A 5,777-nucleotide genomic window follows, 5' to 3' on the forward strand; every position below is an offset into this window, starting at 1 on the left:
TTATAAAAAGGGGAACTACCTAACTGAAAATTACTCTACCTTTCCTCCTCATAAGTTCTTCTTGTTCGTCCGTCGTTGCCATGGCCGGTGAGCAGAGCTCTAGGTCGAGAACTACTCGTAACAAGGGAGCGGCAACCAAGGCTGTGGAAAAAAGAGACGGATCGCCGCCACGCAGAGATGTTGAAAGATCTCTCACGGGCAGGCGATGGCTCCCAGGAGCGCCCTAGCCACGGAGGCGAACATGCCGAGCCGGCGGAGCTGGAGTCATTATCCCTCGACGGCATGCCCGATCAGCTCAATAAGCACCTCAATAAGCAGAAGGAGTTCATCCAAGGCTTGATGGAGTTGCTGAAGGAGAGCCTTGACGACATGCCCGCTGAGCTCAGTCAGCAGGGTGAGTTGACCGCCGGCTTGGTGATGCTGCTGAAGATGAGCATTGCCTCGGAGAAGAAGGCGACCAGCGAAATCCTACGACTTCAGGAGGGCAAGGCGAAGCTCTGCCACGAGATCGACCTATTGAAGGAGAAGAACGCCAGCTGGAAGAAGCTGCATGAGAATAGTAGTTCCTCGATGAAGATACTGCAGGCCCTCGTCATGGAACAGAACGAGGAGTTGGCGAAGCTCCGCATCGAGCACCCGGCTGCTGTCAAGGTACATAATGCGGCCGTGGAATAGATGATGAAGGCTCGCATCGAGAAATCCCGCGTCATGGACAGAATGAAGAAGATAGCGGAGGAGGCGCGCAAGGAGATGGAGGTCGTGGAGGCGATGAAGAAGCAGTTACGACTCCACGGCGAATTAGATCATTTGGGGTGATAATCCTCCTTCTTCTTTTGCTGTTGTATTTCATCTTTTGCTTCGGGTGTTTCGCCGCACGTGTCACGTTTTCTGCGAGGCATGAATAGAACAATGGTTTTTGTTTTTTGAGGGAATGAATAGAACAATGCTAACAATGAGATGACTAGCAAATTAGATCATTTTTTATCGCCATATGGCACTGGGCTGCCGTGTTTCGTGCTCCTCCGTCGCAGTACTACTCCAGCGGAAAACTTGAGTATACCGCATGGTTCTTCGCTCCTCCTCGATCAGGTCGTCGGCGCATTTATACGAGCAGTCAAATCACAAGGCCCCGCCTTCCAGCAGTAATGAGCCGTCAAATCACAAGGGCCCTCGCCTCTCGTGAAACTGACCAAGCTAGACTGCCCCGCCCTCTAGCCTTTTAAAAATGTATACTTTTGTACAACAGTAGTATCGATGGATTGCGCCATGGAGCAAAACTTGAAATTAAAAAAAAGGTGGTACATATAGAGAGCGCTCGTTGCCAAATTATGCATATAGTACTATTAAAAAGGCTAGTCACAATAATGGTGTCCAACACAACCCACCCCTCAAATAAAACTAAGCAGCCTGTAATTCTTTGACAAAACTAAGCATCCTGAAATTCTTTGACAACTAAACTGCTGGCTATATGATGTTGGCCATATATATTGTACGTATATAATGTGAAGAAACGAGTGGTAGTACTATACCAACTAAAAGATGAAATGTAATAAATACTAGCATGTACGTACTGAAGAGTTAAAGTAACAAGAAGAAACATAAAATAGTTCTGCTGGGGGCTTAGCACAACACACCCCTCAAATTAAATTAAGCACACCTGAAATTAAACTTTGCAACTATTCCGGTAGACACTGCATTAGAACCACCATGAGCAACGACACTGCCACCTTACTCAGAGTCCTTGTCCACGTCCTCGACTTCGTCCTTGTCCCTCTTCCTCTTGTCGATACTTCTTTGCTTGAACCGCCAACTTGGTTGTTGCTCTTCATCCAACCCTTGTAGATATTGAAACAAAGGTAGCCATCCATTGCAGCATAGTGGATGTGGTCTATATCTAGTACATTCTGCTGCCATGCATGACGATGAAACGTGTATGGAGGTTTCTCCAGTTTACCGTATGAAGGATGAACCATGGCTCCTGCCAGGGTCAGCATTGAAGGCTGACGAGAGGACACCAGCCGATTCTTTTGGAGGTTGAAGGTGTTGCCTACAACGAGGCCTATCCGACGCAGGACTTCTTTGTCGTTACCAACGTCTACACTAATGAATTTGACTAGGTTGCTCTCGAGGAAGTCCTTAAAATCCTGGCACTCAACGTCGGCATGGCATATGTGGTAGACCAAGCATAAGTCATGCACGCAAACCTGGATCACGGCGGGCTTCTTCCTCTCTTCGTCCTTTAGATCCTTCTCTCGTCCCATGACTGTGGTGTACTCAACATCTAGCCCAGCGACCCACTCATCATCTGAGTCTTCGAATATGCGTCTGAAGCGAGAAAGGCATCCTTTCACTGTTGCGGAAGAACGGGTGTAGATGACGTCGAACTCATCGCCGGTGATGGTTCTAACCTTGTACTCACCGCCGATTGGGGAGATTCGGGATGCCATGGATTTGGGAGGAGGGTTAGGATTAGTGGAACTGCCGTAATGTGAATGTATGGGACGACTAGGAGCAAACCGCCGTAGTATTAAAGGACGTGTGGGGACGAGCAGGAGCGAACTGCCAGCGTGCGAACGACAGGGTGGTGGCTTTCCATTCTCCCATGATACGGGCTTCCGAGAGCCCTTGGATCTGAGATCGAACGGTTGCATGGCGTGATTCTAGACCTATGGGTGAATATCCTATCCTGGAGGGTTATTCTGCAAATTTTTAGCAACTTAGCATGCGACCGTTTGATCTCAGATCCAAGGGCTGCCAGCACCCTGTATCATGGTCTCACCTACCACGACCGTCGCGTCACACGCGCGGTCGCGCCCTTGGAGATTTAACATGGTGCGTTAGGCTATCTGATGTTGGCATGTCATACATAGTCATCACTTAGTCACTCATACTACAACAAGGTTAGCTATAAGGTTAGTCATCACTTAGGAGAAAATTTTACTACTCCCTCCGTTTACTCCTCGTCCCTACGTACGTACTTTGGTTAGTACTCCCTCCATTTACTTATACAAGGCCACTATAAAAAATACATTTTGCATCTATACAAGGCCACAAATAGTAATCGAGACAAAAGTTACTACTCCCTCCTTTCTAGTTTATGGCTCAATTTCAAAATCTCTCCAACCAAGGTAGACGGTGAGTGGTCGAATTAATTTTGTAGTTTGCACAGTACGCTCGTTTTTCTCAAGAAGTTATGTTTGCCGAGGCATTAATTAGAACGAATGCATGAATGACCACTAAATTTCCATGAACTTGTACATGCATTGGTTAGTTTCCTCTTGACACTGCTTGCGTCGGGTGATCTAACGCACCTCAAAATCCAACATGTAATGGTACTACTACTAGTATAGTAGAATTGAGACTTATCAAACGGAAAAACGAATGTTTTTTAGATGAGCCCTATAAACCCTAGTGGGTACGTACTCCGTATAGATTTTTCCAAAACTAAGTTGCTCCCTTTCATGAATTATGTAGTATACTCCTCCGTCGACCCCCCCTTTCATGAATTCTGTACTTCCTGTTGCCGACATGGGGACATATAGCAACCGGGTCGACGTGTCAAGCACCAAATAACAGTGCAGAACAGCAGGGGGACGCACCCCACTCGTACTGACCCAGTAGTAGTAATGAGCAATGAGACGTCAAATCACAATGCCGCACCTTCCCAGACGGACAAAGCAACCATTATTTCACACTTCGGTTCGACATCATCTCAAACCACGTACTAGTATTGCTTCCGCCTCAAGAGGGACATGCGCATCACCTTGGTACATCATGACACGTGGGACCGCATGACAGGCCATGCTCCCCCGCCGATCGCTCTGTAAAATCACCTCATTTTTACTATACTTCCTCCGTATCAGTTTACTACATGGCATGCACGTCATTCTAGGTTGAGAATTTAACTGGCTATATATATATGTGATGTACAGTACGCTAGCCTTTTAAAAAATGTATACTTTTGTACAGTAGTACTATCGATGGATTGCGCCATAGAGCAAAAATTGAAATTAAAAAAAAAGGTGGTACATATAGAGAGCGCTCGTCGCCAAATTATTCATATAGTACTATTAAAAAAGCTAGTACGTGCTTAATTGGAGTGCTAAATTCTATTAAAGAAATACTAGTAGTATGTACATACTGAAGAGTTAAAGTAACCAGAAGAAATATAACATAGTTCTGCTGGGGGCTCAGCACAACACACCCCTCAAATTAAACTAAGCACACCTGAAATTAAACTATGCAACTAATCCGGTAGACACTGCATTAGAAGTTTAGAACAACCATGAGCAACGACACTGCCACCTTACTCGGAGTCCTCGTCCACGTCCTCGACTTCGTCCTTGTCCTTCTTCCTCTTGGCCGATACTTCTTTGCTTGAACCGCCAACTTGGCTGTTGCTCTTCATCTAACCCTTGTAGATATTGAAACAAAGGTAGCCATCCATTGCAGCATAGTGGATGTGGTCTATATCTAGGACATTCCGCTGCCATGCATGACGATGAAATGTGTAATGAGGTTTCTCCAGTTTACGATACGAAGGATGAACCATGGCTCCTGCCAGGGTCAGCATTGAGGGTTGACGAGAGGGCACCAGCCGATTCTTCTGGAGGTCGAAGGGGTTGCCTACAACAAGGCCTATCCGACCCAGGACTTCTTTGTCGTTCTTAAAGTCTACAGTAACGAATTTCACTATTTTGTCCTCGAGGAAGTTCTTAAAATCCTGGCACTCAACGTCGGCATGGCATATGTGTTAGACAAAGCAAACGTTATGTATGCAAACCTGGATCACGGCGGGCTTCTTCCTCTCTTTGTCCTTTAGATCCTTCTCTCGTCCCACGACTGTGGTGTACTCAACATCTAGCCCAGCGAACCACTCATCGTCTGAGTTTTTGAACATGCGTCTGAAGCGAGAAAGGCATCCTTTCACCGTCGCGGAAGTACGGGTGTAGATGAAGTCGAACTCATCGCCGGTGATGGTTCTAACCTTGTACTCACCGCCGATCAGGGAGATTTGGGACGCCATGGTTTTGGGAGGAGGTTTAGGATTAGTGCAACTGCTGTAATGTGAATAGACGGGACGACTAGGAGCGAACCGCCGTAGTATTAAAGGACGTGTGGGGACGAGTGGGAGCGAACTGCCAGCGTGCAAACGACAGGGTAGTGGCTTTCCATTCTCCCATGATACAGGCTTCCGAGAGCCCTTGGATCTGAGATCGAACGGTTGCATGGCGTGATTCTAGACCTATTGGTGAATATCCTATCCTCGAGGGTTATTCTGCAAATTTTCAGCAACTTAGCATGCGACCGTTTGATCTCAGATCCAAGGGCTGCCAGCAGTCCGTATCATGGTCGTGCCTACCATGACCGTCGCGTCGCTCGCGTGGTCGCGCCCTTGGAGATTTAACACGGTGCGTTAGGCTATCTGATGTTGGCATGTCATCACTTAGTCACTCATACGACAACAAGGTTAGCTATAAGGTTGGCTATAAGTGTATTTTTTTACTCCTCTCCATCTCTTTCTTCGTACTCCCTCTGTTCCATAATATAAGAACGTTTTTGACACTAGTGTAGTGTCAAAAACGTTCTTATATAATGGGACACATGGACGTACTAGTATTTGCCAAGGAGTGACCTCTTCCAATGAAATGGTGTTGCTAAGTTTGCTTCATTTAATTAGCTATAGACTCAAAATTGTCTTTTCACCTAGGTACACGCGCTCAGCACCGTTTCTTCCTTGGGTCACCAAACTAGTCTCTCTCTTCTTGATTAACTTG

This window comes from Triticum dicoccoides, chromosome 3B (assembly GCF_002162155.2).
Source record: "Triticum dicoccoides isolate Atlit2015 ecotype Zavitan chromosome 3B, WEW_v2.0, whole genome shotgun sequence".
In the NCBI taxonomy this organism is placed as follows: Eukaryota; Viridiplantae; Streptophyta; class Magnoliopsida; order Poales; family Poaceae; genus Triticum; species Triticum dicoccoides.